Below are 26,601 nucleotides of genomic sequence, written 5' to 3' on the forward strand. Positions count from 1 at the left end.
TTTTTCAGCAAGCACAATCACCCAGGAAATTTGCATAGTATTTCTCCTTGTCCCCATCCTGCCCATCTTTCCCTAGGAAACCAGTTCTTAATGGGGAGAGCCATTTATGGTGCTGGCAAATGACTCAAATGAAGGATCATGGGCAGAGATGTCTCCAAAGGCCAGCTTCTGGCACCCTACCACTTGGGCAACAGGATGAACAGGAATCTGTATTTAAAGGCTTGGTCTGTGAATAAGAGACCCGGTTGCTCACATCACTGTTTTGTCTCATGACATCTCTGGGCACAGAAGAAGCAGTGTTTCTGTGACCCATGATCATGCCATAATTATCCCAGGTGTAAATGAAGAGCTGGAGCCACAGTCATTGAAATTGAGTCAGTGACAGCGAATTTCACCTGATGTTTCTGGCAATATTTTAGAACAGTGACCCAAATTGAAGCACACAAACTGCTATGTATTTATTGCATAAACATATATAAATTTTGGACAGCTGCAATACAGTGTGTACTCCTGCTGTTGTTTTGACAGTCTTAGCTCAGTGAAACTACTAATTGAACTTGCAGTGCTGAAAATAATACAGCCATATGTGTAACTGCAGTGTGTACTTCATAAATGAGATGGTGCCACCATAAACTGTGAAAATAATGCAGCTGTATAAAATTAGAGTGATGAATGTGCATTGGCCTGCTATTCTACTGTGCAAGCCAAAGCTGCTTCCAAACTGCTCCCTCAAAACCGCGGGCGTTTAAACAAGCTTTATAGGGCAGCAATTGCTTACTCTGCACTTTTATGTGTGGGATACAATGCTGGTATTTTTTTTTTCCCTTTCATCCAAATTTTTCTACTTTGGTGACATTTCTGTTATGGTGGTCGCCCACCAATGTAGGTGGGCTTTGCTTCAGGTTTGGAGAAAACCGCCCATTCCAGTGGGTGACCAGCTGCTGTGGGCCGGGAGCTCCCAGATGGAGGGAAGGTGAGAAATGGGACAAAGCAAATTATGGCAATGGGGGGTTTTGTTTTTGCTGCATTGTCCTTCTAAGGACGGAGAAAATCCTCAGCTTAGCGGGTTGTTACCATCACAGGGCCCCCCTCCCACACGCAGCTCCTCTAAGAAAGGACAAGCTAGAACAGGGGACAAACAAAGACCTAAGCCATTAAGGGTTGAGAGCAGAAAGACAAAGAACATAAATACAGTCAAATGACACCCATGTAAAGAGACAAAGGCCCGGGAGTGAATCTTGATGACTTACAGAGGAGGGAGAGGATGAGGAGGCAAAGACCATGATTGCTATCAGCTCCTAGAGGGAACATCCCAGCCACATCCCAGTCTATCACACGGTGCCTGGAGGGAAGAAGCCAGGAGAGATGTTGAGGACTGACTGAGTGAAACACATCTTTGTGGTCACAGGCAAGCCTGGCCGAGACTGCTGGGACATTATCTGGAGAAGACAATGGTGACGAAACAGGGTAGGGGTTGTTGTGGTGTTTGGTTTGTTTTTTTTTTTTTAATAAAACAATCTGCAGCTGCTACAGTATTGCAACATGAAAGATGAAGGTTTAGCGCCAATTATATCTCTGGCCAGTGTGAGTACTCTGCTGGATGTTTCCTGAAAGAGGTACACTCGGGATAAGAGTAGTTAAGCCATCGGCAGATAAACAGAGATTTGTCAGCTTCCACATCCAGAGCAATCGCTGCAGGCGAGGGTGCGTCACTGGGGGGTGACAGCCGCTGTTCATCCATCTTGATAAGTATGCAGAAACCTCTGTGGACAAGTAACAGCCATGGCTCTTATCACTAGGGCCGTAAACTGAGACTCTCTGATACTACTCCACAAAAAACCTCCAAACCCCTACATCCCAGAAGTGATTAGCAGCGTGTGAGAGATCTGTAGAAAATACCATATGCAGAGCCCAATGCCATAGCACACTTTTCTTGCCTAAGCTTACAGGTGGCAGAACGAAATGAAATTGTGCACTACATGTACTCAGCAGAAAAAGATCACACCTCACAGACAGTCAGAATAACTCTGCTCTGTAAATATTCACTATTTTAAATTTAACTTTTCAGGCTGTGGCAACACCATTGCACCCCCTCTGCCTTAAAACATCGCATTCACAAGAACCAACCCGCTGGTGAGGCTGTGACGGGGCTTCAGCTGCAGGCATGACTACATAGCATCAGCTCCAAAGAGAGGTTTGTCATGCTGCCATCAGCACTTTCTTGTTATACGGGATGTCTGGACAGGTAGGACTCTGGCATTAGGCTCTGGCAAGCAGCAACCTGCAACTGCAGCTTTTTCCAGAGCTCAAAAGTAATTCAATGCAAGGCAAGGATTGGCTGCACCGAGAGAAAGCAGGACCAAGGCACCAGAGGTGGGCTCCTCCTCACCTCAGATTTGTAGCTTGGTCCTCCTTGTCCAGTTGAGCACTACCCCCAAAAGCTACCTGGCAGTCTCCTGGAGCCACCATTGCACATCAGAGAAGTTTTCCTCATAAATTAGAGGATAGAGCAAGCTAGCTGGGGCTGGATCTGGATGGAGCAGGATGCTGTTATTTATAACACGGCAAGGATGAAGAAGGTGGTTAAGGAGTTCAGGCCGAAGAATACACTTCAGCGCAGCAGGGAAGGAATTAATGGGCCATGAGGTGGAAAGAATAAAATAAAATCCTAGCACTGAGAACTGTGCTTCTGATCTAACTTTGATAAGGCCACAGTGAACAAGATTGAAACTATCTGGGCCAATGAGTATCCTGTGGAGAGCAGCCCAATTTGCCTAAGGCAGCTATGATGGGTAGGCAAGGTGACATCCCAAGCTAGAGAAGAGTGTGCTGAAGCTGGTCTCTCTCACGATTCCTTTTAGGCATTGCCTAAAAGATGCTGATCCTGAGTTCAGAGCCTGCAGACCACTTGATTTTTCCACTTCTGATATAGTGCAGTAGATAATCTGTGTTCTGTCACCTGTCACTAGCACTGCTGGTATAAAAACACATTCAGAGAAAGCAAAACACCTCTGACTTTAAGATGGAATTGGGCTCTGTCACACATAAGTGAATCTTTGTTAAAAGTTGGAAAGATGATGATGAAAGGAAGCATTAGCAGAGAAAACAAATAAGACAGAAGAGGCTTGGAAGTCTGCAAATTATTGTGGAGTTATGTCAGAATGGTTTTAAAAGAAGACTAAAAGAGAGAAATCAGTAGGAAATTAAGAAATGGAGGGGGAGAACTTGCAGGTAAGGAGAAAGCAGCAGTTTAGGGTTTAAAGGAAGAGACAGGAAGAGAACAACCCATGAGAAAAACTAAAACCAGAAATGGTTGGAAGGGAATTACAACGTTAGAGGGAGAGCATGAAGAAAGCCATGTAATATTAGGACTAGCAAAGTGTATTTTATTTATTCATGGTTCTTCTGGATTATTTTTTGCTGGCAGCTGCTGAGGGTCCTATTGCTGCACATTCCCCTCCCTCCATGGAGGGCAGCCAAACACTTCTCTTTGAGGATGATGAATGTGCAAAACAGTTTTGAACACTTCAACTTTAAACAAAGCACTCTCCCAAGCTCCCTTCTGCTTTGGGCAGCCTCAAGCCCAAGCCTCCCTGGTGGAAACGTGGCAGCTTTGTTGGCTTCCATGAGCTCCTTTTGCAGGTTGTTCCACTATTAATGCTGAAATATAGACACTAGGATTGAAATAAGTGAGAATCAGGCAAACTTTCCTTGCAAAAAGGAGAGATGTATCCCTCCTTGCATGTGCTGTGCTCACTCCTTGCAGACAGGTGGGCGGGGACATCAGCTCTCACAGATCTACAGCAGCTTCTATATGGGACCCTCCAAAACCCGCTGTAGCCAATGGAAACTTCGCCACTCACTTTAATGTGACTCGGTGTGGCCCTGCAAGACTCACAGCCCTGAAAATCACATCCACCTGCACACAGTGGCCTCTTCAGAGAATCTGAAAGGATTGGGAAAGTTGTGAAGTTGAAAAACAACCTAATCCTTTTAATTCTTTTCCTGAGTAAGGGGAGGCCTTTTCCAAGCCGAAAAAAAGTATTGGAAAGAAAAGCCTTTCTCACAGGTAATTTTTATTCAGCCCAAACAGTGACACAGTAAATTCTTCAAAAGCTTTAAGGGTGTAAGTCCCATCTGATTTCAGAAATGAGACTTAGGCAGTTTTTTGCCCTTCAGACACTTCTCTAAGGAGGTCTGTAGTCCTTTAAGGAAGGTGTGAAAATAGGGTTCTGAACACCTCTTTTAAAATCAGAGTTATGTGTAAGAGCTGCCATGTCACAGGACTGACATTAGACAAGGATTTAAGCAAGCCTTACAGCCCACAGGTCTGAACTGGGAACTCTGCACTCTGGCACCAATCTGACATGAGATACAAGCAGTGCTGTGCTAGAAAACATGAACACGCTTGACTGGAGCTCTAGAAGAGTGAGGACTAATGAGACTGGTCTGTGAACTTAATAAGAAGCTTATTCTCTCAGACCATAAGCAGGTTGTTTGGAAAAACACCTACTAACTGAGTGAGGCTGGGAAAAGACTGTTTCGAAGCTCTGCCACTGCAGAAATTCCCTCAGAATCATCTTGTATCCTGCAGGGCAGGAGGTGGAGAGCCCATGTGAACATTCAGCAGCAACTGTAGTCCCCCAGACTCTGGATGTGCTGACACGGGTTTGAATGTCCCTGCCTTGGCGGGTATGTCCTGAAGACATTTGCTTGCATAAATAAATTTCAAATTAGACACCACTGAAATTCCCCAAGCTTCTTCCAGGGCTGCAAGGACTGCAGAATGAAGCCCTGAATGAAAGACTGCTGTGCAAGGATATCATCAACCAGTGCAGTTTGACCAGGCACCTGTGGTAGGGACAGCATTGTTTTTGATGTATTTCTTGGCTACCAGCAATGCCATCTCCTCTGTGAGGCATAGACAGGATGCTTTCATTTTCAGAAGTCCCAATTAAAAAAAAAAAAATATTACTTCATATATTCATGTACTTAACTAGCCATACCGTCTATCCCAGGAAATCCGTGGGATTTCCTAAAGAGCTCTGCTACTTAATCCATTGTAAATGGTGGGCAATCTGCAGCTGTAGTGTTAATTATAAATGATGTCATTTCAGGAAGTGTCAGGATGAAGCGCAGTCACTGCCATGCTAGCACCCAGCACATGTTTTTCCATGTGTGCTTCAGATCAGACTCTGGAATTCCAGGCCTTGGCTCTCATTCTGTTAACACTGTGTGAGTGAAGTTACCCTTCTCTGAAGCTGAGGATGCTTCAGAGTAGCTTGTCCTGCAGGTAAGAGCTGGGAAGATCTGCCAGTGGCTTGGAAATGTGTAGTGTAAACAAGCCATGAAAACAAGTTTGCATAAGCATAGAGACTTGCATAACTCACTTTATTTTCTCTGCTAAAGTACACGATGACAGACACGATGTCTTGATGATTGCTGGACTTTGTTGGATGTAACCATAGGGTTTATAACACCAATCACAGGGTGTAAAGCACCCTGACCCCGGTGCCTATTTGGTCCTAATGAACTATACTGAGAGTGTTTACACAGTGATATTTCATCTTCTCAAGGCCTGTAATGTGAACTGTGGACTCTTACTACCCTAAGGATAATATATCTGGTACTTCTGCTAGGCTAGAGAAAATAATCTTTCTTCTACTCAGTTTGCTTTAATTAATGTCAGAGTTGAGTTGCATCACTTCTTTTTTACATATTCTGTACCTTGTTGAAACCTTAATCTTTTGGGTGAACATTTTTCTGTGCCAGATGAATACCTCAGTCTGATTCTGGAGGGATGTTTCTGACTGTTCAGCTCTTTCTCTACATTCTTTCCTGTGAAAGACGTAACACCACTGAATGCATGAAACTAAATTTTCTACATAACATTAATTACTGCCTGGTTGTGGTTCTCCTTCCAAAATGCAAGAGCAAAAAAAAAGTGGTGCAACTCAACTCTGGCTCCTGTGAAAAATACCCAGATTCAGTTAAATTATAAATCCTTGAAAAATCTCAGTTTGCACACACCTGGCAGAGGCTTCTAAGTGTGGCTGCTGATCTCTTTGATATTTCGGTCTGTGGAGACTTGTGCCCTGGTCTATCTATGGCTGCAGGGACGGAGTGGGAGGTTTCTGGCAATGCTCTTCTTGGTGTCTCCTGGTACAGCCATGCAGACTTGTGCTCTGTGTCAATGACCTCCTGGATCCCAAGTGATGAGGAGGAAGGAACCTGGCCTTTATTTGTGGAGCTGGCATAAACAGGTGGACTAAAGCAGCCTGCAGTGAAACACTGGAACTGGGGACTTGGAGTGGAGAAGATACTTGGGCCTCACTGTAAGAAACCTGGTCTGGGAGCTCGCATTGGAAACTGAGGCTGGGAACTGCTGGGACGAAATGTGGGTGACAGCTAGACAAGGAAAATGGGGGAGATGGTGCTGAAGAGTGAAAAGCGGCCTGTCAGGGCTGGAGACCAGGAACGAGGGAACAGGGAGCCTGGGACATGGAACTTGGGTGTGGCACAGGGGAAGATGACAGAGGAGGTTGGCAGTGGGGAGCAGAATGCTGGGGTTGTGCTTCTGAGATCCCACACAACCGAAGAGAAGCCCAGGATGCTGTGAAAAGCAGTATGCACTCATGTAATGGAAGCAAGCGATTATGTCAGGAGGGACTTGCACAGTCAGGCTTAATTTGGGTGCTTTCTAATTTTCAATGCTTATGTTTGCAACCTCAATTTTCTTTTCAATGGAGCTTTTTGTCAGCGATAGGATTACCTGTATGTACTCTGTAGAGAGCTGGTGCCAAAGGGCTATCGTGGTGCTTTAGTATGCAGGTCCTGAACAGTGAAGTAGCTGTTGCACTTAGTAAATTATGATGAAATATATTCGTGCCATTTATTTGTGGTGCCGTTTGTATTTGAGGACTGAAATTCTCTTAAAACTCATCTACTTCAAAGGAGAATGAATTAACATGGATGATTGAGGGGCTGTCTAGCTAATGGACTTTCGGTATAGTTAGTGCCCAGCAATGAATTCAGTGTTGCTTTGGATTTACAGAAGAGTTTGGGTTTTTAAAATAATCGGGCTTTGGTAATTGAAATTCACTGATGTGAAAATATATTGCACATATATGTTTTCTCTTTTGTTTAATATATAGTGAACTATTAATTATTAAGAAGATAGAGGCATGACTCAGTACAGTAAAAACCAAAGATTTGATTCATGTAAGTTTATTTTTCCAAATATCGCCTTGTGATGGGATAAGGGGACAGAAAAGTGCAGCTCTGGATATAATTGCCAGAGCTTATAAACAATCCCTCCCTTTCATTTCATGACAGCTGCAGCAGCAGAGACAATATCCAGGACTGTACAGAGAGCAACTGCTGCGGTAGCACCCCTGGTGTGTTTATCCAGCTCTCTGTACTGGCAGTAAATGTTCAAAATGCAGCAGGAGACAGCCCTGAGTGCCTGGCTGATGCTGCCCCTGCTTTGAGCAGGGGGATGGACAGGAGGATCTGCAGAGGGCCCCCTCCACTGCGGCCGTGCTGTGCTGACACGGGTAACACATCTCAGGAACATCCGAACGTGCTGCCCAGAGGCAGGCGGTGACACAGTGCCACAGGTGGGACCCTGGCTGGTGGGATACAGGGTTTGTGGCTCTTCCAAGGTGACTCACTGAGACTAGTCTGGGCCACCACTTTGAAGGAAGCAAAGGGATGTGTCAGCAGATCCAGGTGGTTTCCAAGATTGGGAGCCTCAGGGGGCTCTTTGCACTGCCTATCTCTGGGCACTAAACTTCAGTGCAGGAAGCTTTTCCCCCTATCTTATCTGGGGAGGGAGATTAGCCCAGGCAGAAAGAAGGTGACTCAGAGTATGGATTTCTGCTCCAAATCACCTCCAGGGACATCTCCCCTTTGAGTGTAAAGGCAGTCAGCTGGTACTGAAGGAGCAACTTCCCTACATTTTGTACTTAAAGGTGTCAAATCACCTGACATGTCAATGCAGGATGAGAGAGTTGGGATTGTTCAGTCGGGAATAGAGAAGACTTTAGGATGACCTAGCCTTCCAGTACATGAAGGGAGCCTACAAGACAAAAAGGGAAGGGTTTTTACAAGATCATGTAGTGACAGGACAAGGGGGAATTGATTCAAAGGAAAAAATAGTAGGTTTAGATTGGAAATTAGGAGAAAGTTCTTTGCTGTGAGGATGTTGAGGCACTGTGACAGGTTGCCCAGAGATGCTGTGGATACCCCGTCCCTGGAAGCATTCAAGGCCAGGCTGGATGGGGCTCTGAGAACCTGGTCTAGTGAAAGGTGTCCCAGCCCATGGCAGGTGGGGTTTGGACAAGATGAACTTTAAGGTCCCTCTAACCCAAACCATTCTATGGTTCTGTGATCCTATGATTCTATGGTTCATTATTAAGGCCATAATTAATAGATAAGCATTTACAAACTATTGCTATGAGGAGAAAATTATCGATCAAATTTCTGTACACAACCCAGGGACAAAAAGTGGGCTGAATGGCACACAGTTGAACAGAGAATTTGTTGTTCTCCTAAGGTAGGCACATTGACCATCTTCTGCTTGAAGCCTTTAATGTTAACAAAGGGGTAAAGGCTGTCCTCTTAACTTTAGGGTGGAGTTTTTTTCTTTTTTGAGGGAGACTGGAGTTTCACAGCAATTTATTAAACGGAGTTACCGCAAATATGCATCCTTTTTACGTGCCTGTTTTCAGGTTAGTGACCTGTAAAAATACTCACTCTGCTGAATCTTTTAAAGCATGCAATAAAACAGAGTTTTATGAAAGAGAACAAGGGAATGTGTATGAGCCTGTCAGATTTCAATGAGCCAAAATGTTCGTCGTAATTTTATCACAGGGTATCAATATGAGAAGTGACAATTACCTGTGATCAGCAGGGCTTGAAGCTGTTTCCACCAACAGATGCTTTTTTAATCACTATGGGCTGTACTTTTGTCTCACAGTTTCAGGCAACAGCCTTCTGCGAAGCTTTTGTGCAAGGCGTGAGATTTGACAGGCCGATTCAGTAGTGGTTTCAATGGCCAATGTAATTTTTCCTCCTTAGTCCCAGAGCTCTGAGACCATAGAAGTCTTCATTTTTTCCCACTGAAAGATGTTATGTGAGCAGGGGATATTACAAAGTTTAGTTAGATGCTCTAATATGTATGTATACTGCTGTCTCATGCAGGTGTGCTTGCTGGCTGCTGGACTGAAGAGAAAAGCGCTGAACTCTCCCTGCCTCTTGCTTGGGGAGGGTTCAAAGAAGCTTCTTGCCCCCATTCCCTCAAAGAAATTTCTTTGTGCCATTAATGATTTAATAAACAACAACAACAAAAATTAGGGACATTACTGTCTCTGATTTCTCCTCCTCTGACAGCTTGGCCAACTGTTTCAAAAGCAGCTGAAAGAAAACAGGTAGATAGATCCACAGACAGTGAGATGATAGAAACTTAGTTTCTCTAGGAAACTGGGCTAAAAAGAATTCCTAGGCTTCTTAATAACAGAATAAACATTCAAAATATGATTTAAGCCTCCAGTGTTGACTCAGAAATGAAAAGGAATGGATCCCCCATGTGCTGATTATTTTTAAAATGCTCACAAGCTCCCATAAAACCATTCAGTTTTATGATTATTTGGTGACTTGCTCCTGGAACTGAAAGTTTGATACTGGGTCTTACATACATATTGTGTATTAGAGGTCTCTTAGGTGATCATAATGGAGAAACCATGAGTTAGTTACCTTTGTTATGGTATCCCAGTGCTGCCACAGCATTTGTAGGTATTGCTCCTATTATTCCTGTGAATGATGGGTGTTCCCAGCTCCCCAGTACTGAGCATGCTTGAGTGAGTGTGTCTGATAGCAATTTGCTCTCATTGACTGTTACATATGATGCACTTATAAAAATAGTTAGAAAAATTCAGATGGGGAAACAAAGGTCCCCATATCAAACCAGACTGGTGAGAGAATAGAGAATAGCAAAGGGCAGAAGAGCACAGCCGCCTTTGCAGGCAGAGCGCAGGGCCATCCTTTCCTTCATCTTTCCATGCCTCTGGCACTGGATGAACCCTTTTGATCCTTTTCATTCAGGTAGGAACTGAAAAGGGCAGTACCAAAGAACTTACTGCCTTTTACAAATCCATCTCCTAGTGAAAAGTTTTATCGAAATAAACCATGTGAAGCAATCTGAAGATGAAATTTATTTATCCTTCTTTTTTTCTCCCAAGCCTATTGCTGGGAACTTTTCAAGGTTTCCTCCCCAGAGACTTACAGACTCTTGTCATAACAGGTGCAGCCTAGGGGACGATGGGGAGTAATTACCTTTTCCAGTTTCCCTCATCTGCTGCATCTCTCTGGTAGCACTTCTGCCAGGAGCTGTGCATGTAATCCATTCAGCAGAGGGAGTCAGATGCTAAAATCTGCAGTAGCCCCTCCAGACCAGGACCTTGTATTTGCATGTGGGATCTGAAACACATGATTCTTTGCTGTCTGCTTAACCCGGGTGTCTGGGGTGTCCTGGTCTCAGCTGAGCTGGCTAAACTGTGCTGTAAGGACACAATCACAGCAGCAACAACAGCAGTATCGAGGCATTGCGTAAATGCTCTTCAAACACTGCGAGATCCATCTCAGTGAGCGTGGGATCTTTTCCTACACCTGTGTAGCCCCCCTGCCTTACTGGTGGACATCATTTGCAGCAGTGCTGACCAGTGCAGAGTTGGAGGGACATTTGATTCCATTTTGTAATGAATTTTCCTCCCCTGAGAGATCTGGGACCATAGCACTGCCTGTAGGCACCAGCTGCCACTTGTTTTCTGAGGAAGAAAGGGGAAAATGACCCAGGGAAGGGTATGGACTTGGTGCACAGAGGCATGTAAGGAACTGTGCCTCCCAAACTTGGTACGTCTCTTCAAAAACAGGATGTTACACAAATGCCTGATGTGAATTTGGTATAGGCATCTTCTTGAATTGTAAAAACAGCTGTACAGCCCCCCTCTCCAGCATCTCAAAGGCTTTTTCTGAACAAAATCTGTAGAACCTTGAGTGGCCAGGGTGGGAAGGTGTGGGTCACAGCAGGTGCCATGGGCCACGGCCCATCCCCAAGAGCAGAGGGAAGGATGGCAGGAGGCTCCTGTCCCTTTAAGGGACACCTCAGAAGAAGCAATTCAGATGTTTGCTCTTCAGATTACTCAGCTGGGCACTGACTGACGGGGTGGGGGGGGAAGGGGAGAGCAGCAAAATATTTCACACAGTTGTTCCAGCTGATCAACAGAGAAGCGAAAGTCAGCTGCATGTGCTAAAATGATGCCTGTAAATACATTGTGAGAGGTCAGAGATGGTAGTGACCAATACTTCAGAGACCGACATGAAGGGGGAACCAGACTCAAACTGATGGCTGAAATTTGACCTATTTGACTTCTCCTGTGTTATCCCAATTATTTCATTACGAAGTTTTGAATCAAGAAACACCGTGGGATGCAAAAATCTGCTTCAAACGTTCATTGTGAGAATGGTAATTGAGTTTTAAATATTTATGGCAGAACCTGGAGTTGTACTAGTGAATGCATTATAGACTCTCCCTAGTGGTAAGCCTGGCTTGCTGGAGACCTTGTGCTGCAAATAGCCCCAGTACAGCGAAGAGGGGAGAAAGTAATTTTATTTTGTGAAAATGATTTATTTAGCTGATTATAGAAGGCTTACTCCTTCACAGGCTACACTTTCAGTGTGGAGCTATAGGATACAAGGAGGAGAAGGGTGTTCTAACCAAACCTGGCACCTGGATAACCTACAGGTCTGTTTTCACACCACTTGCAACTGTTTGCCCCCAAAAAACACTGGATCCACAAAAAAGATAAGGCAGTGAGGAGTGAAAGACTCCTGCCTACTGTTGCCATTTGTAGCTCTTGCCGCTTGGCATTACTGATCCCATGTGAGACGCTAGGAGGTACATACGCATTTTTTCTTTTACTGCTGATGGAAATAAGATTGTTTTCTCTGCAGAGAGAGCAGAAACGAGTCCGTGGTCCTATGCTCTGTTGCCAGCATAGGCCTTGGTGCAATGGATAAAAACGAGGCCTTATTCCCTCGCCCGGCCCTGGGTCTGGTGTGGTAAGACCACACGCCACCCGTACATTTTACTTTAATGTGCACTAATACAGCTCTGAGCCTCCAGCTGAGATTGATGGTCCTCAAGGCACTTGAGGCAGAGAACCTGCCTTGCGCGGGGTGTCCGGGAGCCCGGCGTTCCCCGCGGGAGCAGCTCCGGTGGGTGCGCGGGGCAGGCGCCACTCTGTCCCGCCGGGAATGCGCTCAGGTGCAGCTGTCCCTCACCCTGGGCCAGGTGCCACAACGAGCTGCAGCTTAAAGCTGCACAGCCCTTTCTCAGTACTGAGGAAGCCCTCGGCCGCTGTATCGTCCCTCTCCCCGCTGGCGGGGCCGGGTGCACCGTGCAGGGCACGGGGTGTCCGCGGCTACCGCTGCTGCGAGGCCGCCCCGCTCCGGCCCCCTGGGCAGCCTCGCCCGCGGCGGCCGCGACGGAGCAGTGACCGGCTCCGGCTCCGGCTGGGGCGGGGTGGGGCGCACCGGGGTCCGGGGCGGCTCCGGCGCTCCCCGGCGCCTCGGCCACGCCTCGCTCAGCCCCGCACCCCGGCGGGGCGGGGGGGACGGGGGGCGGCGCCGGCTGCCGGGGCGAAGGCGCCGGCTGCGGCGGCGGGCGCGGGGCTGCCATCCCGCGGGCAGGCTCGGCGGCGGCGGCGGCGGTGGATGGCGGCAAGGTCAGTGGGCGCCCGCTGCCCGCCGGCGGGGCTCCCCTGTCGGCCTCCCCCCGGGGCGGCGGGCGATGCTCGCGCGCGGTGGATCCAGCGGCGGGGGCGCCTCTCCCTCCTCCTCTTCCCGGCGGGGAGCGGGGCCGCCGCGGGCGCGGATGCCCCCCGCCACGCCTCCCTCCTTCCCTCCCGCCTGGGCGAGGGGCAGACGCGGGTTTCGTAAGCGCCTGCCCCGGCCGGCCCCGGCGCACTCGAGTGGCCGCGGCAGAGCGGAGCCCCCCCCGGGCGGTGCCGCGGCGCGATGCGCGGTGCAGGTGAGCGGCCGAGCAGCGCCCGCGGCCGCCGCCGCGTCCCGAGAGGGCGCCGAGGTTACTTCGAAACCCGGCGGGGTCGCGCCTGCATCGCACCAGCGCTGTTCGGAGCGGAGGAGGCTTATCTGTGTGCTTTGCGAGCAAGTAAATCCAGATAACTTAGACACGGGGTTTGGTGGGGTTCTTTGTTCCAGCGGGAGGTTCGGTGGTGGTTTTGCGTTGGTTTTTTTTTTTGGTTTGTTTTTTTTTTTTTTTTTTTTTTTTTGGGTTGATTTCCCTTGCTTTTCTTATGCCGGCAGTTAGCGGAGAAGATACGCCGTAACTCGGGTGCTGTCATTAAGTGCCAGACATCTCACCGGGGTTTTAGAAAAAAGCTTTAATTATTTTATTTAACCAGCCTGGAGGAGAGGCGTGAAGCCCCCTGCCCGGGTAGGACCCGCTCTACAGAGCGGCAGCACTCAGAGTTTCTTACGGCATTAGATGCCGTCTCCCAGCTGAGGTCGAGCTGCCAAAAATGTGATTTACGGACCCTGCTGATATCCGTCACCCAAGCGCTTTGTTCCGACACGCCGTCCGGTGGAGGGACTTCTCCGGGAGCAGCTCTGCCTCTCCTGAAATGTGGATACACTTCGGATACGTGCACCAGGGTGCCAGCCGGGGAGGCATTAAGTGTGTGTTTGTGTAATAGGTGTCTTAAAAAAAAAAGAAAAAAAAAAAAGAAAAAAAGCAAACAGGCTTTTGATAAGGTTCCATTAATTGAACTGTAAACATAGTAATTTCTCTGCGCTTGTTTGCTTACTGAAACTCTTCCTGCTTCTCATCGATACGGCCCGTGGTTTGTTTTTGCTTGCTTTTTATTTTTGTTTTCACCTAGTACGTTTTAGAGAGCTTTTGATACAGATTTACTTAGATTTTTTGGCTGATTTAGGCTGTTGGAAATTATTTGTAGTCTTTCAGCTTAGGATGAGTATGAAGGTCCTGTTCTCAGCCGTTTTGTACCACAGGCCTTTTTGAAATGCCCAGCGAGTCTGCACCAATGTAGAGCCTATGGGATGACAAAAGTAGCAATTTAGGGAAAAACCCTTCTGCTGAAACCTCTGTTTTTGGCTATGTAACAGTGTACGACTGGATTTTAGCTTCTTACGAGCTTCATGAAAGGGGAAACATAAAAGTAGTCCTGGCTGAGAAGTGCAAAGCTGGGATAGCCTCGTGCTGTTGCTGGCTGTGGCACTGGTGTGCCCATGGCTGTCGGGACGGGGCTCTGTGGAGAATTCCCGCTATGCACAAGCTGGCAGTACAGTTAAAAAGCCCAAGCCTCTGGCTCAAAGGTGTGAGGCCTCTCAGAGGGTTTGGACAGCTGGCCAGGTATGTGAAAACAAATGAAAACGATACCTGGTTTTTTGCTGCTTTTCTGGGGGGAAGAAAGTTGGCTGGACCACACCTGATAGAAGTTTTATATGCGTGTTGTGAAGTCTTCTTGGGAGTACTGGACAGTGCTGTGAGATACTCAGATTAGAAATGCCAGGAAGATAATAAATATTATTTTGGCCTTTATATAGTGTGTTTAAATTATACATGCAACTGCAAGAACTCAGAATGAGCCTCTCATCCAAAGATCTGCTGTGGCTTAGCGCAGTGCCCAGGGAATGAGCAGGTAGATGCTTCTGGGTGTTGGTCACCCTTCCCCAAGGGACTCACTTGATCCTTCAGATTTGCCAAAATCCGTGGATATGTTTTTGTCATACTTGTTCCTGGCTCCAGTTCGGGGTTCTCACCTTGACCCTCGATGAACTAGATCAGGAACTCCATCAGCTGCAGTCCGATGGAGGCTTCAGCACAGTTTTAACTTCAGTCATGTGAGTTGCTGCAGTGAAATTAGAGGGGTACTTGGAAGCAAGCTTGCACATAAAGATTTTAAGCTCAGGGCTGCCTCTCATAAGCTTTCCAGGGTGTGAACTGCACATCGTTTTTCCTTGCATAGGGCTGAGAACAAATGCCGTACCGTGTTTGGGTTCCATCCAGAACAGCTGACCATACCCGGGACCAGTACTGGCAGAGTAGGAGCAGTGGTGCTTCTCTGCTGGAGTTTTATGGAGCATTAGTTTGTGCTTGGGGCTTGAAGTCTTGCTGGAAGCTAATGAAGCTTTTACTCCTAAATGCTCAAGTCATCCTTTCAAGCAGAATTTAGTTTTCTAACTCAGTGAAGTATTCTTCAGACTGTGACCCCAGTCAGTTGATGGGGCCTGGAGGATACAAATCTAGAGGTATGAATGGATCTAGATGATGCCCTGATCAGTTGATATGACTCTACCGAAGACTTGGTGGTTTGTGGTTCTGGTCACATGGCTGTTGACTTTGGGACCTGGCACAGGGATCCAGCCTTTCTAAGAAGAGTGTTCTTACACTGCCTTTTGTATACCTGTATTTATTTGTCAGCCAGTTCTGCAGCCCCCTTCCATACATCAAGTAGAAGATATTCAGGCAAGTAATGTCACTGACTTGAGTGTAGTTATTCAGCTGAGTAAATGGTGTGCAATCCGAGTTCAAAGCAGTAGATTTTGGGTGTGAGTGCTCTTTTTGTGCAAATGTGGGAAACTAATTTCCAGAGGCTGGGATCTTGCCATGCCTTAAATTTTCTCCTGTTCTTATTCTTTGCCTCTGTCCGGTGGGTGGGTGGGCTGGAAGTCAGATGGGAGTCTGGGCTTTCCTCTCCTTCGCAGAAAGCCGCTCTTCAGAGAAATTCCACAGCTGTTTCTGAGTCTGTCTGGAGTTGCCTTCTTGCTTTGTCGCTGTTGTCTCCTCCTGCTGTGCTGTGCCCTGCGAGGGGAGCAGAGGAGCCCTTGGAACTGCTGTAGCTCTGTAGCATGATCTGTCACACCGAGCCGGGCTGGAGGAAAACCTCCCAGCCCTCATCAGTGCAGCCTCTCCCTGTGTCCGGTACTGTCCAGGGCTCAACATTTGCTGGTGTGACTGCAGCAGAGCTGCCCCCTGCCTCAAAGGCACCGGTGGGGGCCAAGCACCAACAGCATGGGTTAAGGGACGCTGGGGGTGGCAAGGAGAAGGATGCTAAAGTCTCTGGGATGAGTTCATTTCCAGGAGAAGGAGAGATGAGCCTCAGCTGCTTTCACACTGGATCTGAGTAACAGTCCTTTAGCCCTGACAAAGCATTTCACCCCTTTCAGATGTAAATCCCCTTGCTCTGTCTGTTTTTCTGCTGCAGAAATTACCCCTTCAGAGCAACCCCCAGATGTAAATAAGTTTGAAATTTGCCCCTTCCTGCTCCAGATGTATAACATCTGGGTAGTTACAGAGCTGAACTGCACTGTGTGCTATGCAGCTCACAGGCTGGATTGGGCAAGGCTTTGTTTCCTGAGATGTAGCAGAACATGGAAACACCACTAATCAAACATCATAGTTTTCATCTGGTTTTATTTTACTTCATTTTAACTTAGTTTCCCCAGGAAATGAGTGCTGTTTGTCTTCTCTTTGGCCGGTTTCAACCAGATTGCACCAATGGTTGGCAGTCTGGAAGATCGCTAATTTCCCACTTGTGTTTGTTAAGAGTAGTGGGTGGCTGGGAAATCTTTGAAGCAATGCTCTCTGATGAAAACTAGACTGCTTACAGCTACTCTCTGTTCTGCCTGGTGGCAGCTGGCCAGCCAGGCGTTGCATGTGTGGTGGTCAAACACGCAGCGCCTCTGTAGCCCTGGCCAATGTGCAGGGTATGTGTAGGATCCAGGGCAGGGGTGGGTGTGAGGTCGCATTGAAGGGAGCGGTGGGGGCAGGAGGGCAGAGGACACAGATGTCCCACAGATGTGTCCTCTTTGTTACTCTTCTTTGTGGCATGACTACCCTTTGGTTTGTCAAGATAAAGCCACTTGAGATTTAGGAAGGCTTGTGGTCTGACAGCCATAGCTTGGACAAGCCTGCTTTCTTTGACCTCCAGGACACTTTGGGCTGAACTAAGGTGAGCATTGGAGCTGAGGGGAATGTGCCCCCTGGGCAGGACTTAGGCAGAGGTGTGTGTGCGTGGGCAAACTTGCACATGTGCAATGGCAGTATGATAATCTGGGTGTTCACTGGTGCCATCCTGTTGAATTCAGTAATCTGACACTGATAACATTCAGTGCTGTGTATTTCTCCCAGAGTAGCTTCTGTGAGTGAATCCAGTCTTGGATTCCCTCACATCTCTCCCTCTCCCCAGAGTTACTTCAGGTGGGTGTGCAGTTGGGCTGCGGTGGTGCTGTGAGATGTCAGGGGCATGCTTGTGTGTTGCTAAGCATCCCAGTATAGATGTAGCTGTGGCATGGGTGTCTTGAAGGGTCTGCCTCCAAAATCTGGACACTGGTGTACTAAGAAAAGCAGACTTACCCTCACCCAGGCTGTGTCCATCCTAGACGGTATAGCTGTGCTGATATGGTGCGCACACTCCTTCCAGACTTGGACTGAAGGAAAAGACAAGCAGTGACAGTAGAAATAGGAGTGTCAGAGGTGCCGAACATTTATGGGATGCACGTGCAATTCCTCACCCAGTGCACATTTTCATGCCCTCTTTGTTGCTGCTGGTTGTCAGGCAGTGTATACCTGCTGTCCTGGATCACAGGGCATGGCCCTGCTGAGATCACCAGTGTCAGGCTTTAATGTCAAAATACTATGTGACGCCTTAGAGGGCCAAGGTAAATCTCAAACACCCATATAGATGTAGGTAAAACCAGACGCACCTGTCAAGGTGAGGTGAAGGGAGGAACTGTAGAGCTGGCTCCCTGTCGTGGTTTACCGAGGATGTGGAGCCCCAAGTCATGCCAGTGATGCAAAATTCTATTCCCTTTCAGCACACAAAATCTCTGCCTGGGCATCTCTGGCATCCATCTGTAATTCTCTACACTATTAGGGATATGCCACTCAGTGAAGCAGAACATCTCTTGCTTCCCGTCCTTTCCCCTCCATGAGCACCATCTCTGGCCACCGGTAGCTTGGCATGGTAAAGAACTCTGGTAGGTAAGAATGGACTTGGGCTTGGACAAGGCATTGCAGGGCCCTCCTCTGAAGGTGCCAGTCACCCAAGCTTCTGTGTCAGAAATCCTGAAGCAGGCAGATGTGGGGTAAAACATTGCTGTGGTATCTTCTTTGCCTGTTCTTCTTAACTGTCTTGTGCTACCTGTATATGTTTAGGGATGGTGCAGTGCTTTCTCTCTTAGCTTTTAAACTGAACTGAGCAGGTTGCATGCCAAGAGGGAAGGACTGCAATATTTCCATCACCACAGCGGATTTTCCATGGTGGAGCTCTTCCAAAAGATGTGCACTGAGAAGAGCTGGTATGACCCAAGTGCCTGGGACACTGCAGGCTCTGACTGACTGCACCTCAGGGACTTGACAGCTCCAGGTTTTGCAAGCTCTGTTCTCTGAGGATGGGGAAAGATAGAAGTGAAACTTGCTTTGTTAGGTACAAGATCATGTAAAGCTTGTGGTAGTAGCTGCCAACACCCCACAGACAAGGTGAAAATACTGCTTAAAGAAAGAAATGGTGTGTGTTTGCAGCTGAGGACATACAAAGGCAAGTAAGACTTATTTAAAAAGCATGAAGCATGTGTAGGGAGCATGCTGTCAGACAGCACTGCCTCTTGCCAGCTAATACCATCTGCAAATAAAACAAGTTAGGTTGTTGCTATTGCAGCTGCTTCCCCTCACAAAGCAGCCTGACCCAGATGCTGAGAAAGGTGTTGGCAATTGGCCTGAAGTTGGAGGTGTGCAGGGTAATTTACTTAAAAGACCCAATATAACAGTTACCATGCAGGATGAACACATACAACTGTAATGTTTGTTTTCCAGTTGTATTTTATATGATACTCTCCCTGAAGTTGCTCATTGACTGCATCTACCAGCAAACACAGCCTGGACATGATGGGCTTCGTCCCTGACCTGCAGTTAGGAGCAATAATTACACTTAAACAAGTTTTAATGTGGAGGTAGGAGGGATTCAGTGGCTAGGGCAGAAGGCTCTTAGTGGGGTCATTTGGGATCCAGGCCTTGGGAGCTTTCCTTCTGACCTTGTGGAAAGCACATCAGCTGCTCAGCACCTCTGTTCCTAAAATCTGATTTGTGACAATCAGTTTCAGAGTAGTTGATTGATAATGGTCTTGGTTTCCTCCTCTGAAACAACCCCAAAATCCCCAAATGTTTGTGCATGGAATTGAAGTATAAAGACTCTCCCTTTACTCTCCCTGCTCAGATAAAGGTGGAAGAAAGGGAGTTGTTCACAGCCATCTGCTGGAGGCATCCATCATGTTAGGAGCACAGGCTGCTGGTTGTTCCACATGTTATTAATGATGAAAATATATAAACATATGATCACATAATTGTGTTGCATTTAAAGTGCTTACAAAATAATGACATCAGAACAGTGGCATTACAAAATCAGGTGTCCAAAAACAATGAAGTTCCAGGACTAATGTTGCAGAACTCCCCTTTGCATCTGCATTATGATACAATCTTTAATTCTGTAATTGCATCATTTTTTCCCTTTCACAGAGTCCCTTTTTCACTGGATAGGTAATTGCTGCATAATTCATTTTTTCTTCCCACATTTAGTTTCTGCATGTGTCTCTAAGTCTATTTATTTTACACCCTACCCAGACCTTGAGCTGGCTGAACAGTTGCTAATTCCTTCCTCGGGGGGGTTTTTCTCAGGTGGGGAAGTTATTCTTGCAGCATCTCAGGTACAGGTACTGTCTTTGTTTTCATAGCTGAGGAATGAAGTCAAAGAGCAAATCAATCTCAGGTGATTTAAACACCTTCAATTTTGGCTGTGTCAAAGAGATACTTGGGTGTGATTTTATTTCCTACTCATCCTAGAGTACCTGGCATGATGTAGCAGTTCATCTGCTGGAAGCACAAGGACAGCTGACCTCAGCTGCTGGTGTCTGTAGATTAGCCCTAAATGCCTTGACTTGAGGATGGAACCACCCCATTAGGGGTCACCTGAAGAGAAAACTAGTTTCAGAGACTTGGTGAGCATCTTAAAAGGTTGAGTGTGGAGCCAAGAAGGAGGTAGTTCCTGCCTGCAGGTGGTATGTCCAACTTCCTCAAGCAAGGTGATTGTCTCTTTCTTCCTGCATTGCTTTGTTCACAAATGTTTCTGACCTTCATTGAGTGAGGCAGGGTTTGAGGGACAGCTGTTGCTTTTATCACACAACCTTACTGTGTTTTTTTTGAAAGCAGGGCTCAAATGATTTGTGGTCATTGAATTGGAGACAGAGACAGTGCAGATATATACAGAGGTTGGTCTTCATTATGATACTTCCTAATTTTGAAGTGATCAAGTTTGCAGTCTTTGTATTAAAAAAATAACATAGGTTTAAATGTAATTTTATAACTGTACAAAGGGAAAAGCAGGAGAGAAATAAAAATTAGGGCTTGTCACATGAATCTGCAGTGGCCTGAGTCATCCAGAGAGCACATACCCTTGGGATGTAGCATTTATTTCTAACCCATGAGATAAGGGCCTGCTGGGGAAGCACTGTTTGGCTATGGATGGTGGTCAGTGGCTAGAGTGGGATGACATGCTCAGCAGGTCATCTGGTGCTGTACTGGGGGGCTTTGCAGCCCAGAACTGAGATACCCTCAGATCCCAGGTAAGGATGGGGTAGGCAGAGTTGTGGTGCTTCCCAAGTCCTCTTTGACTTGGCTGTGTGTGTTCTGCTATTCACTATGTGGCAGCCTAGTCATCCCCTTAAACTCGCCCTCCGCAGTCCTCCCTCCTTTCCCTCTGTTTCTGTGCTTCCCTAACAAGTACCATCTGCTTCTCTCCATGTTTTTGGGTAACATCACTTTAGCCTGTTGTTTCTGGTGGCACGTAACATTTTCCAGACGTCCCAGATAGCCTGGTAGGGTTATGTACAATCTTGATTCCAGTGTAGGTCTGTAATTTTTTGCTTGTTCAAACTATAGATGAAGGCCAGCCAGGGAAATACCTTTGAAGCATTTTAGAGGATTCATCTTCCTTACGTTTAGACCAGAGCCATTACTGTGGGATCGTTTGAGATCAAGCAATGGGGAAATGGCTGCTTTAGGCCAACTCTGTTCATAGCTTATATCTAAAGAATGTGTTGTGTTCTGCCCTGTTCCTCAGTGTTTTGTTGGCAGCAGTCTTGCTTGATCCCACCTACCTTCTATGGGGTTGAATATTACACTGAATTGTATCAGTTCATAGTGAGGAACCCTGCTTGCTCATGCTTTTATTATTTTCTGGAAATTAATAGCAACATGATAGTGCAAGAAAGAGTGTGCAGGTTCTGGAGGCTGAGTTTCCAGCTGAAATGCAAGTCGGTGAACTTGGCCACTTTCCAGAAAAGTGATGTCTGTAGTTCCAGCAAGTCATTAGATGTCTGCAAGTCTTCTGACCAATTTACAGTGGGTCTCTTCCTGCATCTTTACTCAGGGGATGGGGGGTGGTTAATACCAACCTCACACAGCAGCAAGAGAGGATGAAGCAGACAATTTCTGATTGTGTTCAAATGAGCATAACAATAGGCTTTCTTTATGTACTTTAGGATTTTTTTTGCCTTATCTAACTAGATGAGGAAAAGGGGATGTACCAGCAAGGAAAATATGCTTGCCAACAAAATCAGGTCTTGGAACGGACCAGGCTGACCTGCAGTGAAATGGTTGGGATGATAATAATTTAAAAGTCAGACTTGTGTTCTTGGGAATTTGTGATGTAAATCATGGCCATGATCACTATAATAAACCATGTCAAACTCGATTAATAAAATAATGTCAGAGTGTCTTAAAAAGTTTCAGATGACTCAAAGGATTGTACACCTTTACAAAATAATTAATAAGCCAGATGCTAAAAACAAGCACCAACCGATTTTTCTCCTTGCGTTGCCACGGTGTGTTAAGTCCAAGAGTCAGTATTTGATTGCTGAACTTCATGTATTTGAGAAGGAAAGACAATTAAAAGGAAAATGGGACTGGTCTTCATCTCTTATCTGGAAGTTCTTGGGGATCCAGGGACTTTGTCTAGCCTGTGGAAGGTTGCTGTGAGAAGTGGCTTGTATCAATGGAGACATCTACACATCTTTAAGAGGTGGGGGAAGGGGTTGGGGGGGGGATGGGGGGGCAGGATAAACAACAAAAACCACTGCACACCACTGGCCTAGGCACCTCCAGCCTGGAAGGTGGTGGTGAGCCTTGGATTTGGTCTGAGCTTGGATAGACTTCACTTAATCCCTGATAGAACCTTGTTCTCTCTATTTTGTGTGTGTGGTTTTCTTTTGGAGTAAAGCATGTTTAGGCAGACCTTCAGGCACTGTAAGTTGCCATAGCTCCCCTGGGAAAGAAGTGACTCCTCTGTGGGGTGACCCCCGTGTTAGGTGTGCCCTGCTGGCCTCTCTCCACCCCTGGTTTGCCTCCCTCCTCTCCTCTTCCTCACAGCATCTGTGGTCAGATGCTGAGAGGCAGGGGACAGGGCTTGGAAAAAGCTGGCTCAGCAGAGGAGGTGGAGAGCCAGCTGATGCCACTATTAATGTTCTTTCAAAATTGATGGATGAGATGATTACAGAATTGCAGAGGGAAGTGAAAGTTAACAGAATCCATGTTTTAATTGTATTCTGGATTGTTTTCAGCAGCCAGCTTCTGGGGTGCAGGACAGATTAAGCATTTTTTTGAGGATGTTGATGTGGGCTGCACACTGCACTGTTTTTAAAGAAAGAAAAAGATTGGGCCAGTCTGTTTTCCACACTCTGCTGCTCTCAGTCTTCTTCACTTGTCCTGTGTGATAGTATGCTGTGTCTAGACAGTAAATCAGATCTGAAAGACTGTCCTGATGCAGCTAGAGGAAAAAGGCTCTTGCAAGCACCTGTGGTGTCAAGGTACTCAAACCTTTAAGGGATTCCTCGGTTCTGGACTTGTACTTTCCTCTGTGTGCCCTTCATCCCCATGGAAAGGAGTGAGGATGATGGAGCTGTCTGGCTTGTGGTGACCAGCAGTGTGGGTCCTCCATGCTGCATGTCAGCCTTTGGGCACTGACATCTGCTGGCCTTTAACCTGAGGGAGATCCTTTTTCAGCTGATGAAGCCCTCCTGCTCAGTCTGCAAGTAGCAGTTGTGTGCTGCATGAGGTTTTCTTCCGGACAGGCGTTTTCCTTGAGTATGCTTCACCCAGGATTGGACCAAAACACTCTCTTCTAAGTTTTGTTTTTCTTCAGGCTTTAAATAAACCAATTCTCTTTGTAGTATTTTTCGTAGCTTTTCTTTCCTCTGTGACTGAGAACTTCTCCCCACAAGCTCCTTAATTCAAACATAACTTGCCATAATTCTGCATGTTTTGAAAAAGTACTTGCGTAGGTGGTTAAGAGAAGAAAGCATCAGCCTTGTTGCTTGCCGCCTCCTGCTTTCTCCCAAGTCAAAATCCAAGAATGGGACACCTTTCAGGAGTGGGCTCTTTAAATTAAAGTCCCAGTCTCAAAGTCCTGGCATCTTCATCAAACAAGCCTTCTTTTCCATCAGCTGCAGGTGAAGTTGCATAAGGGAAGGTATCCTTGGGGTCTTGGAGGGCTGCTCTGTTTCTGAAAATTAATAATTTGGGGCAGAGATGGTCTTCTGCCTCAATGCTTTAGCATGTGTGTTTCCTCCATCTCTCTCATACCTTTGGAAGGATTTCTGGGATCCAGCTGGGCTGTGAGGAGCTCCCCCATTTCTCCCTACTTACCTTCCTGGGACAGCAGCTGCAGTCCCAGTTGTGAGGTTTAGAAATTGGTTCTTCTTACTTCATTTCCTGCTCTGGAGCTGGTTGGTATTTTAATGTCTGTAAGCTAGCATTAGGGAGGGTAGCACACCAAGGAGCTGGACTGCTGTAAGAGGAAAAGTTCCTCCCATTCTCGCAGGCAGGAGAACAGGCTTGTGAGATGTGGTCGTGATCCCTGTGAGTTCCAGAGGCGCCTTAGCTGAGCAGGCGGTAAGTGGGGAAGATGAGCAGTGGATCACAGCGGCTTTCTGACATCCTAAAGGACACAAAATCTTTGCAGTGTTTACTCTGAAAATATTCTCTCTGCCTTTCCAGAAGTGCACTGTTTACACACACACAAACACTGAGATTTTGCAGTGTACGTGCTCGCGCTTTTTGTGCTGTGGGCACAGCTGGTAATGCTGATAGGAGGGTTTCTGTTGTACGGACGCTTGCTGCTTAGAAAGTAGAAATTTGCTGACAGTGGCACTGGAAGCCCAGCAATTCTCCTTCCAGTGAGGTAGGGAACTGCTGGTGGGGGCTGAGCTGTGCCACAGCAAGACCAGAGGTGCTGAAGTGCTGGCACTGTTTGGAATATTTAAATACTTAAATTCTTTAAACTTTTTTTTTTCTCTTAGCAATACTTTCCAAATCTATTTATTTAAAAGAAAACCTGAAATATGCTATTTTGCAGATGCTTGGGAGCCTGTTTTTTTCCTTTTGCCGTGGTAGATCTGTTAATGTCAGTGACTACAGCTACAGGTTGCTTGTCCAGGTGAAGCTTGTCTTTGCTTTTGTGGTACCAAGCCCTGTTTGGTATGTTTTGATCTGATTCTCACAGAATTTCCTTTTGTTTGCTGCACTGTTCTGTATGGCAGTTTCCATGTAAATATTATGAGAACTGGCAGTATGGGCCTGATGCCAAGGGTAAGGGACTAATACAAATAAATTTATTTTTATTTTGGAAGCTCTTGCAATTCACACTTCGCTGGCAGGGTGGTAATGATGTTTCACAGAAGAATGCCTTTCTTATCATTTTGATTTCAAAGTGTTCTAACAGGCTCCATCCACAGTCTCAGGCATGGCAAACGATGCACCAGGATCAGGGTCCATTCAGCAGCAGGAGATGGGGATGGAGATGGGCCTGGGGGCATAGGATGAGCCTGAGGTCCGTCCAGGATAACAGCACTGCTGTGGCATCCCCAGAGCATGGTGTGATGGCGCTGGGGGGGACTAAACAAGGTCATGTTTCCATATTTTAGTTGCCACGCCAGTGCTGTGTTGCTTATTCAGTGTTTTGTTTTAGGGGGACTGAAGATGTGTTGCTGTAGCTGAACAGCGCCTCCTCGGTGAGATCCGAGATCCCTGCCTCTGCAGTACCTGGTTGTTTGGTGGGTGCAGAGCCAGGGGTAGATGGGAATCCTTATAGTAGCTGAGGGATTGCTTTGGCTCCCGATGCGTGGCTGTGCTCAGCTGGCCGTGTGAGGTACGGAGCGTTGTTGTGCCGAGGTTCTTTCAGTGGGACATGGCAGCTTTGGCACCCAGGGCTGTGCAGTCTGAGGGTACAGTGTTTAAGCTGGAGAGACACTTGATGAGAGGTCAAGATGGTTATTTGCATTACTGACGAGATGATTAGTAGACGGTGTTCATGGCTCTCATTAGAGACCTATGGAAGATTGGGATCAAACAGAAGGATAGCTGTGTGTGTGTAATTTATGAGGCCTGCTGCTCAAACCTTCATTCGAGCTCTTAATTATTCCACAGTGGCAGTGGGGAGGAGAAGCTGGAAAATGCTAATTGTGTCCTGTGCTCTCAAATGGGAACAAAGGCAGCCATGGCATGTGGCCCACAGAGGCTTAGATGCTCCTCTATTCTGTGGATCAGGAGCGCAGTGCAGGGGATCTGATTTTCATATCTTCTGAAGTCTGTTTAGAACTGACGATTGGCTTTCTTTGTATAGAAATACCCACTTAAAAAAAAAGCTGAAATCAAAAGGCCAGGCTCCTTGGTCCAAAACTATTTGTTCCTGGTATTTGTCACATGCTTAGTTGACTGAATTAATCAAATGGAAAATGCTTTTTCCCAAACCAGAAAACTTTCATGAAAAGAAATGTATTAGACCTATTTTTTAAATTTAAAAGCAAAATACAAAAAGATCCCTCTTCTCTGCTTCCTTCTCTCACCCTCTTTGTTTTATGTTTCTCTTGGTGGCAAAATGAGAAAAGTAAAAGGTTGAAGAAAAAGTTTTGAATGTGCATTCACACATGTATGTATGGAGGAAAAACCCAAAATACATGGATGCTTTTGACTTACCAAAAATAGGCTAGTGAAAATCAGTGATTTATGTAAATTTACTTGTATTAAAAAGATGCATTTAGCAACTTGCAGCAACTTTGCAAGTTACTCCACTTTGTATTCTGGTGGTACATAAACATAGGCTTAATTTTCCACTTTCTTGCCCCTGCATATCCTTTTCTAACTTACAGCACAGTCTCTGTTCATTTAAAACTAGGATATTGAATAGCCATGTCCAATTAATTTTCTTTCAGGTTATTGGCTTTTTTTTTCTTTTTTGCTATTAATTAGTATTAGAGGTGGTGGCAACTCCTAGCTCTGAAGTGTGCAATACACTTCTTTGAGTGTCCTGACCTTCGTCACAGTTCGGGAGCCTCTCTTCTCCATTTCCTTCATGACACGTGTCTGAGCAAAAGCCAGGGACTGCTTTAAGAGGGTCTGAAGTCATGGGTGTGATATGCTGCATACTTTTGAGATGTATCAGCTTCCCCCTT

General features: G+C 46.5%; 1 protein-coding gene across 3 annotated transcripts in view; it reads left to right on the plus strand.

Annotated features, from left to right (window-relative positions):
• Positions 1-12,693: 12,693 nt before the first annotated feature.
• The window catches only part of RNF152 (ring finger protein 152), a gene marked incomplete at its 3' end in the record, with an annotated part of 40,085 nt that continues 26,177 nt past the window's right edge, over positions 12,694-26,601 (plus strand). Inside the window, exon 1 of one of the 3 annotated variants that reach the window (XM_082277300.1) lies at positions 12,694-12,785. Of the gene's footprint in view, positions 12,786-13,078; positions 13,232-26,601 lie in introns of those variants that run through there. The other 2 variants (XM_082277299.1, XM_082277298.1) reach the window with 2 other exon arrangements.

The sequence above is a fragment of the Coloeus monedula genome (genome assembly GCF_965178545.1).
Source record: "Coloeus monedula genome assembly, chromosome: 1".
NCBI classification, from domain to species: Eukaryota; Metazoa; Chordata; class Aves; order Passeriformes; family Corvidae; genus Coloeus; species Coloeus monedula.